This window comes from Pseudorca crassidens, chromosome 20 (genome assembly GCF_039906515.1).
Source record: "Pseudorca crassidens isolate mPseCra1 chromosome 20, mPseCra1.hap1, whole genome shotgun sequence".
NCBI lineage: Eukaryota > Metazoa > Chordata > Mammalia > Artiodactyla > Delphinidae > Pseudorca > Pseudorca crassidens.
The window spans coordinates 15,541,103-15,554,771 of NC_090315.1; the positions used below are offsets into that span (position 1 = coordinate 15,541,103).

The 13,669-nt window shown below is 38.3% G+C and overlaps 1 long non-coding RNA gene and 1 pseudogene across 1 annotated transcript in view; one reads left to right on the forward strand and one right to left on the reverse strand.

The window, feature by feature from the left end:
• The window catches only part of LOC137215290 (large ribosomal subunit protein P1 pseudogene), a 42,878-nt pseudogene extending 38,076 nt beyond the window's left edge, over positions 1 to 4,802 (forward strand).
• LOC137215301 (uncharacterized) overlaps positions 1 to 13,669 on the reverse strand; it is a 38,385-nt gene that overhangs the window by 5,472 nt on the left and 19,244 nt on the right. The window lies entirely within an intron of this gene.

A 13,669-nucleotide genomic window follows, 5' to 3' on the forward strand; every position in this document is an offset into this window, starting at 1 on the left:
TGTGATTACAATATAAGTATAAAAATGGAGGGAGGGGGCTTCCCTGGTGGCGCAGTGGTTGAGAGTCCGCCTGCCGATGCAGGGGACACGGGTTCGTGCCCCGGTCCGGGAAGATCCCACATGCTGCCGAGTGGCTGGGCCCGTGAGCCATGGCTGCTGAGCCTGCGCGTCCGGAGCCTGTGCTCCGCAACGGGAGAGGCCACAACAGTGAGAGGCCCGCGTACCACCAAAAAAATAAAATAAAATAAAAAAGTAAAAAAAATTAAAAAGGAGGGTGTTTGAAACAAAACAATCTCTGAATATAACACAATAAAAATTTAAATAATAACAGCAAAAAATTAAAAGCTTTTCTATTTGTAAACAATGTACTTAACTAAGCCACTGTTGTTTCAATGAGGAAATACAAATTAAAATATCAGGGACTTCCCTGGTGGTCCAGTGGGTAAGACTCTGTGCTCCCAATGCAGGGGGCCTGGGTTCGATCCCTTGCTGGGGAACTAGAACTGCATGCATGCCACAACTAAGAGTTTGCATGCCGCAGCAAAGATCCTGTGTGCCACAACTAAGACCCGGCACAGCCTAAATAAATAAATAAATATTAAAAACAATTAAAATATCAGACTTTCTAGAAAATTTTGATGACAAAAATAACATCAGAATGGATGGCATACCAATTTAGTGCTCAGAAAAAAAGTCAAAGACTTAAATGGTTATATTAACCTAAATATAAGACTGAACTAAGCACCCCACAAAAAAGATAAAAAAGGCATGTAAGCTGAAGTAAAGCAAAAGAAAGGAATAAAGACAAAATGTAATCAGTCAAAAAATACAAAAAGATGGGGTAAACAAATAAAATAGCTCATTCTTAAAAACAAATCAGTAAGAGAAATAAATTCTTGGCCTACCTAATAAAGGAAAAAGAGGAAGAGAAAACTTTTAAATGACAAAGGGGAAATGTCTAAAAGAATATATTTTTTTAATTATGCAAGATTATTTTGTAAATGAATTTTAATCTATATGTGAAACAGTTTTTTATTTTTAGGAAAAGAACTGATCAAAACCAACTCTAAAAAAGATAAAGTGTTGGGCTTCCCTGGTGGCGCAGTGGTTGAGAGTCCACCTGCCAATGCAGGGGACACAGGTTCGTGCCCTGGTTCAGGAAGATCCCACATGCTGCGGAGCAGCTAGGCCCGTGAGCCATGGCTGCTGAGCCTGCACGTCCAGAGCCTGTGCTCCACAACGGGAGAGGCCACAGCGGTGAGAGACCCGTGTACCGCAAAAAAATAAAATAAAAAAATAAAATGTAAATAGACCAACTTCTCTTGAAGGAACAGAGAAGCCCATCAATGAATTATTCCCTAGGAAAGGTAACAGTAATGCACATTCCTATCATCCAAACTGCGGTCTTTAAGTATTATTCCCTACAAATATCAACCTGAGCTCTCTGGAGAATTTGCAGATTCCTAATCTAAAGCAAGGAAGGTATGTGTGTCCATGATTTCCCATGCCAAAAAGTAAGGAAGTGAGTGATGTCAAAATAACATAGGAAACAGCTTAAGAAGCAACCCAGGCTAACAGTGAGACAACAGGAGAGAGCAAGAGTGAGGGAGGGAGATGGATGATCATTCATTGAAATGCATTTAATCAATGAATATATATATATATGTGAATATATATATATATATATATGTGAAAGAGCATTTCCAATGTCAGCAAGGTGGCTATTTAAATAACTGTACTTGGAAAGTTGATAGTTCAAAAGGAAAAAAAAGCATATTTTCTGCTTTTCTAAATTAAGAACTACTGTTCAAAGTCATCAATAAGAAAGTAAAAGGTAAGCCATCATATGCAAGATATTATATATGAAATACACACATACACCCCAACCCTAGTTTCTTTGGAGTACTTGTGGATTTCTGATCTGAAGCAGAGAAGGTATGAGTTGAGTCCAGGATTTCCTGTACCAAAAAAGCAAGGAAGATTTCAAAGATTAATGGGTGATGGGTAATGTGTGGAGATATAGGTATACATAGATAGGGATAGCTATACATAGATATTTAGCTATACAGATACAGATATATCTCAAGTTGTATCCAGAATAAAAATCAACTCCTAAAATCCAGTAAGAAAAACCCCAGCCAGCCAAATAGAACACTGTGTGGAAGACTTCAATGGGCATTTCTTAAAAGAGGGTATCCAAATAGTCAACAGAAATAAAGCAGTACTGCAATTTTCAGGGAAATGCGAATTAAAACACAATGCTACCAACTACTCAACAAAATGGCTAAAATGAAAAGATGGGAGAGAAACAATATCAAATGCCTTTAAGGTTGCATAACAAGAAGAATTCTCTTATACACTAATAGTGGGAATGCATGCTAGCAAAGCTGCTTAGGAAAATTGAAAGTATCACAGTTCAACATATATATCCAGTGTCACCAAATTCCACTCCTAAGTAGACACTTAACAAAAATTTGTAAATATACTCCTTGTTACTCAAATCTCAACAGATTTCCAATCTGTGCATTTTCCATCCAGTGTGAAGACACCCAGGAAAGGTCCTTCCTAGCACTGAGGGAGAAAAGGCTGCTGAACCAGGAAAAACCTGACTCTTGATCAGCAATGCTTTCAGAGAAAGATCTTTTATTTTTTTAACTGAAGTACAGTTGATTTACAATGCTGTGTTAGTTTCAGGTGTCAGAGAAAGATCATGATCAAAAGGGGAAAATGTGAAAATTAACAAACAAACTAATTTAAAAAGGAGTTGGGAGGCCAGGAGGCGGAGTTCTTAAAACCAACCACTCATGTCAATTGCATACCCAATAGGAAGAGAGGTACTTTGCATCTCCAACAGGAAGAAGGATACTACTTTACTACCAAGTAGGAGGAAGAGCTTTTCCTTTCCTGGCAACAGCCCAGCCAGTGAGCGACTGTCACAACTCAGCCAATAAAATGCCACTCACTTCAAACTCCTGGTTTCCTCCAATGAACTCTTCGTAATAGCCACTCCCACTCCCTCTTCTCCTCTATAAAACAAAACAAAACAAAAAAACTATCTCCTTTGGACTTGCCTGTGGTTTGCCATAGATTGCATGTCCTTAATCGCAATTCTTTGCTGTTCCCAAATAAACCCATTTTGCTGGTAAAATAACTGGCTGATATATTGTTTTAGGTAAACAATTGGAAGACTAAACATCATAAAGATGTTAGTTCATTAAGAAATGTAATGTAAGGCCAATTAGAATATAACAAGAGGAGGAGCTTCAAGATGGCAGAAGAGTAAGACATGGACATCACCTTCCTCCCCACAAATACATCAGAAATACATCTACATGTGGAACAATTCCTACAGAACACCTACTGAACACTGGCAGAAGACCTCAGACTGCCCAAAAGGCAAGAAATACAAATACATCAGAAATACATCTACATGTGGAACAATTCCTACAGAACACCTACTGAACGCTGGCAGAAGACCTCAGACTGCCCAAAAGGCAAGAAACTCCCCACATACATGGGTAGGGCAAAAGAAAAAAGAAAAAACAGAGACAAAAGAATAGGGACGGGACCTGCACCAGTGGGAGGGAGCTGTGAAGGAGGAAAGGTTTCCACACGTTAGGAAGCCCCTTCGTGGGCAGAGACTGTGGGTGGGGGAAGGGGGAAGCTTCAGAGCCACAGAGAATAGCACAGCAACAGGGGTGCGGAGGGCAAAGTGGAGAGATTCCTGCACAGAGGATCAGTGCCGACCAGCACTCACCAGCCCGAGAGGCTTGTCTGCTCACCCGCCGGAATGGGTTGGGGCTGGGAGCTGAGGCTCTGGCTTCAGGGGGATCCCAGGGAGAGGACTGGTGTTGGCTGCGTGAACACAGCCTGAAGGGGCTAGTGCGCCACAGCTAACCGGGAGGGAGTCTGGGAAAAAGTCTGGAGCTGCTGAAGAGGCAAGAGACTTTTTCTTGCCTCTTTGTTTCCTGTTGCGCGAGAAGAGGGGATTAAGAGCTCCAGAGACTGGCGCGAGGCGCAGCTATCAGCGCAGATGCCAGAGACGGGCATGAGACACTAAGGCTGCTGCTGCCGCCACCAAGAAGCCTGTGTGTGAGCACAGGTCACTATCCACACCCACCTTCTGGGGAGCCCGTGCAGCCCGCCACTGCCAGGGTCCCGTGATCCAGGGACAACTTCCCTGGAAGAACACACGGCACGCCTCAGGCTGTTGCAACGTCATGCCTGCCTCTGCCGCCGCAGGCTTGCCCTGCTCTCCGTACCCCTCCCTCTCCATGGCCTGAGTGAGCCAGAGCCCCCGAATCAGCTGCTCCTTTAACCCCATCCTGTCTGAGCAAAGAACAGACGCCCTCAGGTGACCTACACGCAGAGGCGGGTCCAAATCCAAACCTGAACCCCAGGAGCTGTGCGAAAAAAGAACAGAAAGGGAAATTTCTCCCAGCAGCCTCAGAAGCAGCGGATTAAATCTCCACAATCAACTTGATGTACCCTACATCTGTGGAATACCTGAATAGACAAAGAATCATCCCAAATTGAGAAGGTGGACTTTGGGAGCAAGGACATATATATTGTTTTCCCTTTTCCTCATTTTGTGAGTGTGTATGTGTATGCTTCTGTGTGTGATTTTCTCTGTATAGCTTTGCTTTTACCATTTATCCTAGGGTTCTGTCCGTCCTTTTTTTTTGGTTTGTATTTGTTTTTAGTATAATTGTTAGCACTTGTTATCATTGGTGGATTTGTTTTTTGGTTTGGTTGCTCTCTTCTTTCTTGCTTTCTTTTTTTAAATTACATAAAAAAATTTTTTTTAAATACTTATCTTTTTTTTTTTTGTAAAATACTTATCTTTTTAAATAACTTTTTTATTTTATCTTCTTCTTTCTTTCTTTCTTTTTTTTTTTTCTCACTTTTATTCTGAGTCATGTGGATGACAGGCTCTTGGTGCTCCAGCCAGGTGACAGGGCTGTGCCTCTGAGGTGGGATAGCCAAGTTCAGGACACTGGTCCACAAGAGACCTCCCAGCTCCACATAATATCAAATGGCAAAAATCTCCCAGAGATCTCCATCTCAACACCAAGACCCAGCTCCACTCAATGACCAGCAAGGTACAGTGCTGGACACCCTATGCCAAACAACTAGCAAAACAGGAACACAACCCCATCCATTAGCAGAAAATCATAATAAGGCCACACACCCCCCAAAATCATAAAATCATATGATAAAATTATATGGTCATAATAAGGCCACACACACCCCAAAACACACCACCAGACATGGACCTGCCCACCAGAAAGAAAAGATCCAGCCTCATCCACCAGAACACAGGCACTAATCCCCTCCACCAGGAAGCCTACACAACCCACTGAACCAACTTTAGCCACTGGGAACAGACACCAAAAACAACAGGAACTATGAACCAGCAGCCTGCGAAAAGGAGACCCCAAACACAGTAAGTTAAGCAAAATGAGAAGACAGAGAAACACACAGCAGATGAAGGAACAAGGCAGAAACCCACCAGACCTAACAAATGAAGAGGAAATAGGCAGTCTACCTGAAAAAGAATTCAGAATAATGATAGTAAAGATGATCCAAAATCTTCTAAATAGAATGGAGAAAATACAAGAAACGTTTAACAAGGACCTAGAAGAACTAAAGATGAAACAAGCAACGATGAACAACACAATAAATGAAAGTAAAAATTCTCTAGAAGGGGTCATAGCAGAATAACTGAGGCAGAAGAACGGATAAGTGACCTGGAAGATAAAATAGTGGAAATAACTACTGCAGAGCAGAATAAAGAATAAAGAGAATTGAGGACAGTCTCAGAGACCTCTGGGACAACATTAAACGCACCAACATTCGAATTACAGGGGTCCCAGAAGAAAAAGAGAAAAAGAAAGGGACTGAGAAAATATTTGAAGAGATTATAGTTGAAAACTTACCTAATATGGGAAAGGAAATAGTTAGTCAAGTCCAGGAAGCACAGAGAGTCCCATACAGGATAAATCCAAGGAGAAACACACCAAGACACATATTAATCAAACTATCAAAAATTAAATACAAAGAAAAAATATTAAAAGCAGCATGGGAAAAACAACAAATAACACACAAGGGAATCCCCATAAGGTTAACAGCTGATCTTTCAGCAGAAACTCTGCAAGCCAGAAGGGAGTGGCAGGACATATTTAAAGTGATGAAGGAGAAAAACCTACAACCAAGATTACTCTACCCAGCAAGGATCTCATTCAAATTTGACGGAGAAATTAAAACCTTTACAGACAAGCAAAAGCTAAAAGAATTCAGCACCACCAAACCAGCTTTTACAACAAATGCTAAAGGAATTTTTCTAGGCAAGAAACACAACAGAAGGAAAAGACCTACAATAACAAACCCAAAACAATTAAGAAAATGGTAATAGGAACATACGTATCAATAATTACCTTAAATGTAAATGGATTAAATGCTCCAACCAAAAGACACAGATTGGCTGAATGGATACAAAAACAAGACCCATATATATGCTGTCTACAAGAGACCCACTTGAGACCTAGGGACACATACAAACTGAAAGTAAGGGGATGGAAAAAGATATTACATGCAAATGGAAATCAAAAGAAAGCTGGAGTAGCAACTCTCATATCAGACAAAATGACTTTAAAACAAAGACTATTACAAGAGACATAAAAGGACACTACATAATGATCAAGGGATCAATCCAAGAAGAAGATATAACAATTGTAAATATTTATGCACCCAACATAGGAGCACCTCAATACATAAGGCAAATACTAACAGCCATAAAAGGGGAAATCAACGGGAACACAATCATAGTAGGGGACTTTAACAACCCACTTTCACCAATGGACAGATCATCCAAAATGAAAATAAATAAGGAAACACAAGCTTTAAATGATACATTAAATAAGATGGGCTTAATTGATATTTATAGGACATTCCAACCAAAGACAACAGAATACACTATCTTCTCAAGTGCTCATGGAACATTCTCCAGGATAAATCATATCTTGGGTCACAAATAAAGCCTTGGTAAATTTAAGAAAATTGAAATCATATCAAGTATCTTTTATGACCACAATGCTATGATACTAGATATCAATTACAAGAAAAAATCTGTAAAAAATACAAACACATGGAGACTAAACAATACAGTACTTAATAACAAAGAGATCACTGAAGGAATCAAAGAGGAAATTAAAAAATACCTAGAAACAAATGACAATGAAAACACGACGACCCAAAACCTATGGGATGCAGCAAAAGCAGTTCTAAGAGGGAAGTTTATAGCAATACAATCCTACCTCAAGAAACAAGAAACATCTCAAATAAACAACTTAACCTTACACCTAAAGCAACTAGAGAGAGAAGAACAAAAAACCCCCAAAGTTAGAAGAAGGAAAGAAATCATAAAGATCAGATCAGAAATAAATATAAAAGAAATGAAGGAAACAATAGCAAAGATCAATAAAACTAAAAGCTGGTTCTTTGAGAAGATAAACAACATCGATAAACCATTAGCCAGACTCATCAAGAAAAAATGGGAGAAGACTCAAATCAATAGAATTCGAAATGAAAAAGGAGAGGTAACAACTGACACTGCAGAAATACGAAGGATCATGAGAGATTACTACAAGCAACTCTACGCCAAAAAAATGGACAAACTGGAAGAAATGGACAAATTCTTAGAAATGCACAACCTTCCGAGACTGAACCAGGAAGAAATAGAAAATATGAACAGACAAATCACAAGCACTGAAATTGAAACTGTGATTAAAAATCTTCCAAAACACAAAAGCCCAGGCCCAGAGGGCTTCACAGGTGAATTATATCAAACATTTAGAGAAGAGCTAACACTTATCCTTCTCAAACTCTTCCAAAATACAGCAGAGGAAGGAAGACTCCCAAACTCATTGTATGAGGCCAGCATCACTCTGATACCAAAACCAGACAAAGATGTCACAAAGAAAGAAAACTACAGGCCAATATCACTGATGAACATAGATGCAAAAATCCTCAACAAAAAACTAGCAAACAGAATCTAACAGCACATTAAAAAGATCACACAACATGATCAAGTTGAGTTTATCCCAGGAATGCAAGGATTCTTCAATATATGCAAATCAATCAATGTGATACACCATATTAACAAATTGAAGGAGAAAAACCGTATGAGCATCTTAATAGATGCAGAGAAAGCTTTTTACAAAATTCAACACCCATTTATGATAAAAACCCTCCAGAATGTAGGCATAGAGGGAACTTTCCTCAACATAATAAAGGCCATATATGACAAACCCACAGCCAACATCGTCCTCAATGGTGAAAAACTGAAACCATTTCCACTAAGATCAGGAACAGGATAAGGTTGTCCACTCTCACCACTATTAGTCAACATAATTTTGGAAGTTTTAGCCACAGCAATCAGAGAAGAAATAAAAGGAATCCAAATCAGAAAAGAAGAAGTAAAGCTGTCACTGTTTGCAGATGACATGATACTATACATAGAGAATCCTAAAGGTGGTACCAGAAAACTACTAGAACTAATCAATGAATTTGGTAAAGTAGCAGGATACAAAATTAATGCACAGAAATCTTGCATTCCTATACACTAATGATGAAAAATCTGAAAGTGAAATTAAGACAACACTCCCATTTACCACTGCAACAAAAAGAATAAAATATCTAGGAATAAACCTACCTAAGGAGACAAAAGACCTGTATGCAGAAAATTATAAGACACTGATGAAAGAAATTAAAGATGATACAAATAGATGCAGAGATATACCATGTTCTTGGATTGGAAGAATTAACATTGTGAAAATGACTCTACTACCCAAAGCAATCTACAGATTCAATGCAATCCCTATCAAACATACCACTGGCACAGAACTAGAACAAAAAATTTCACAATTTGTATGGAAATACAAAAGATCCCGAATAGCCAAAGCAATCTTGAGAAAGACAAACGGAGCTGGAGGAATCAGGCTCTCTGATTTCAGACTATACTACAAAGCTACAGTAATCAAGACAGCATGGTACTGGCACAAAAACAGAAATACAGATCAATGGAACAGGATAGAAAGCCCAGAGATAAACCCACGCACATATGGTCACTTACCTTTGATAAAGGAGGCAAGAATATACAGTGGAAAAAAGACAGCCTCTTCAATAAGTGGTGCTGGGAAAACAGGACAGCTACATGTAAAAGAATGAAATTAGAATACTCCCTAACACCATACACAAAAATAAACTCAAAATAGATTAGAGACCTAAATGTAAGACCAGACACTATAAAACTTAGAGGAAAACATAGGAAGAACACTCTGACATAAATCACAGCAAGATCTTTTTTGATCCACCTCCTAGAGTAATGGAAATAAAAACAAAAATAAACAAATGGGACCTAATGACACTTAAAAGCTTTTGCACAGCAAAGGAAACCATAAAGAAGATGAAAAGAGAACCCTCAGAATGGGAGAAAATATTTGCAAATGAATCAACAAAGGATTAATCTCCAAAATATATAAACAGCTCATGCAGCTCAATATTAAAAAAACAAATCACCCAATCCAAAAATGGGCAGAAGAACTAAATAGACTTTTCTCCAAAAAAGACATACAGGTGACCAAGAAGCACATGAAAAGCTGCTCAATATCACTAATTATTAGAGAAATGCAAATCAAAACTGCAATGAGGTTATCACCTCACACCAGTTAGAATGGGCATCATCAGAAAATCTACAAACAACAAATGCTGGAGAGGGTGTGAAGAAAAGGGAACTCTCTTGCACTGTTGGTGGGAATGTAAATTGGTACAGCCACTATGGAGAATAGTATGGAGGTTCCTTAAAAAACTAAAAATAGAATTACCATATGATCCAGCAATCCCAGTACTGGGCATATACCCAGGGAAAACCATAATTCAAAAAGACACATGCACCTCAATGTTCACTGCAGCACTATTTACAATAGCCAGGTCATGGAAGCAACCTAAATGCCCATCGACAGACGAATGGATAAAGATGTGGTACATACATACAATGGAATATTACTCAGCCATAAAAAGGAACGAATTTGGGTCATTTGTTGAGACGTGGATGGATATAGAGACTGTCATACAGAGTGAAGGAAGTCAGAAAGAGAAAGACAAATATCGTGTATTAATGCATATATGTGGAACCTAGAAAAATGGTACAGATGAACCAGTTTTCAGGGCAGAAATTGAGACATAGATGTAGAGAACAAACGTATGGACACCAAGCGGGGAAGGCGGCATGGTGGTGCGAGTGGTGGTGTGATGAATTGTGCAATTGGGATAGACACGTATCCACTGATGTGTATAAAATTGATGACCAATAAGAACCTGCTGTATAAAAAAATAAATTAAATTTAAAAATTAAAAAAAAATAGGTTGTCCTGAAGAGGTTAAAAAATCTCATTGTTTCCATAGGATTCAAAAGTCATGTGCTACTCCAAAGGCATAGTGACTGTCAGTATAAATAATTGCTATCTGGTCTTAGTTGGCAAGCTCTGGTTAAGGCAATTAATAGAGGTTATTCTGCTGACTTTGTTTTTGGTATATAAGAGCTTTCATTTATGTCCACTGTGGGCATTACTACATATCCAACTTCATAATGTACCTGCTCATTCTTTAAGTAGGACCCATCTGTAATTCAAATTAGATCAGCATTACCAATAGGAGCTTTTTGTAATTCATTCCTGGGAGCAAGATGATAATCAGTTAACAAAATGAAGTCATGTGTTTTCTTTCTGTGGTTCTGGAAGCAAAGTTGCAAGGTTAAGGTTATTACATTGAACCAAAGTAATATTAGGTGCAGAAAGCAACAATATTTCATAAGAAGTTAGTCAGCTTACAGAATACTGCTGAGTGTGGTAAGAGTTTAGAAGACTCTCAACTGAGTGTGGGACATAAAATAAATAGTTAAAGGGGACCCCATTTCTATTTCTTCAGTAACCTTACACAAGCAAGCCACTGTTGAAACAGCCCTCATAAAAAGTGGAAGTCCTTTCACTTCTGGGTCTAATTTTGCTTTGGAGCATAAAGGCAATTCATCTATAAGCATTTTTGCAAAAGCATAAGAGTAAGACAGCAACTGCCTATAAATGAAAAAAGACTTAAAATTTAAAGCATGGTTAGTGACTTCCCTGGTGGTCCAGTGGTTAGGATGCCATGCTCCCAATGCAGGGGGCCTGGGTTCAATCCCTGGTCAGGGAACTAGATCCCACATGCATGCCACAACTAAGAGTCCACATGCCACAACTAAAATATCCTGCATGAAGCAACTGAAGGATCTTGCATGCCACAGTGAAGATCCTGCACATAGCAACGAAGATCCCACATGCTGCAACTAAGATCCAGTGCAGACTAATAAATATTTAAAAAAACACAAAACATGGTTGAAGACCTGATTACAATGCCACTGTCATGGAAATTTCACTATTTCTGTGACATACAACATTTTAAGATAATAACTAGAGTTATGACTGACTACATACCAGGACATTTCAAATTTTAGGAACTTCATATAATTTCTAGAATATTTATATTAACAACCCATACAATATAATCTAAGAAGGTTTATCATTACTCATTTCACCACGTTTCCCAGGTAATTTAACATACCAGATAAATCTAATTAGTTTAATATTTCCCTTTGAGATGTTCAGGGGCCCTCTGAAGCATCCCAAAGTTAGCTAGAGATCAGAAGAACTTCATTTAGAATTTGATTTGAGGAAGTCTTTCAAAGATATCAAAAGGTTTTAAACACGTGGCCAAGTAAGATCATAAGTCACTGTGAAACAATACTTATTCATTTAACCAAAGTGACAATAAAAGATTTCAAGGGCAAATTCAGAAAGATACAACAGACTGCCTAAGAGGTAAAGAAACTGTACAATATGCTATCAAAATCAGATCAATAGTACAAGAAAATTTTATCCTCTTTACAGAGAAAAAAACAAATTCTAGTTTTGTACCATTTTATTTTCAATATTAAAATTCGTCCCTTTAATTAAATTCAATCTAATCTTAGTCCTGACCATGCCTAAAACTCTTTTCTCACAGTTACCTTTTTATTATTTAAAAAATTTTAAATTTATTTTTTGGCTGCATTGGATCTTTATTGCTGAGCGTGGGCTTTCTCTAGCTGTGGAGAGCGTGGGCTACTCCTCGTGGTGGTGCGTAGGCTTCTCATTGCAGTGGCTTCTCTTCTTGCAGAGCACAGGCTCTAGGTGCATGGGCTTCAGTAGTTGCAGCACACAGGCTCAGCAGTTGTGACTCGTGGGCTCTAGAGCACAGGTTCAGTAGTTGTGGTGCACAGGCTTAGTTGTTCCGTGGCATGTGGGATCTTCCTGGACCAGGGATCGAACCCATGTGCCCTGCATTGGCAGGTGGATTCTTAACCACTGTGCCACCAGGGAAGTCCTGAAGTATTTTTAATATTTATTTATTTATTTGGCTGCGCCGGATCTTAGCTGCAGCACGCAGGATCCTTTAGTTGCGGTATGTGGGATCTAGTTTCCTGACAAGGGATCGAACCCAGGCCTCCTGCACTGAGAGCATGGAGTCTTAACCACTGGATCACCAAGGAAGTCCCTCACAGTTCCCTTTTTTAAATTAATTTCTAGAAGTATATGCCACTTCATAGTACAATCTTTCAATAATAATGCAAAAGATACATGTACAAAAATAATGCACAAGATTATTAATAATCTCAAACATATTTAGTCTCTCTGTAATAAGAGGTCTAAAGTAGGTCAATATAGATTTCTTTAGCAATAAATGTTTCAGTATTTTATCTTATTAAAAGTGATCTAGGGCTTCCCTAGGGCTTCTCTGTAAAGAGGATAAAATTTTCTTGTACTATTGATCTGATTTTGATAGCATATTGTACAGTTTCTTTACCTCTTAGGCAGTCTGTTGTAGCTTTCTGAATTTGCCCTTGAAATCTTTTATTGTCACTTTGGTTAAATGAATCTAAGTATTGTTTCACAGTGACTTATGATCTTACTTGGCCACGTGTTTAAAACCTTTTAGTAAACCTAGGTACAATAAAAGTATTATATTTAATGTTGATGACTTTAAAGATGTGTCTATATTAATTAAACCATCAACTAAAACTTGTTTTCACTTATTGAAGATTAATCTTAGATCATATGAACGCTTAAAAATTTTGGATAGCTTGAGTTACATTCAGAAGTATTTGATTTCTAAGTACTTACTTTTAAGTCAATTAAATACAGCTCTTTTACAAATTATTTTTGGTAATATCATCTGGAGGTAGGGACATATCATATTTATAATGTACACACAGACATACATATATCCAAATAGACACAGAGGTCTCATAGTTTTCCTGCTCGAGTTTTAAAAGGCCTCTTTTCCCTTTTTTTTTCTTTTTTCAGTTTTAGTTTCTACTAGTTGAGCTAAGACTGTAGTCTCAGGAAATGTAGGATGTGTTTACATTTCAAGGACATGATAAGAGTTACAACTTCAAACTTTCTCCCAAAATTACTTTTGTTCTCTCAGGGTCAGAATTTTGAAAAGATGTTTTATTAAGCCCACTTTCTCTAATTAGGCATGCAAGAATCCATTTTGGAATGTCAAAAAGTTCCACCCTGGCCATGTAAGAGTT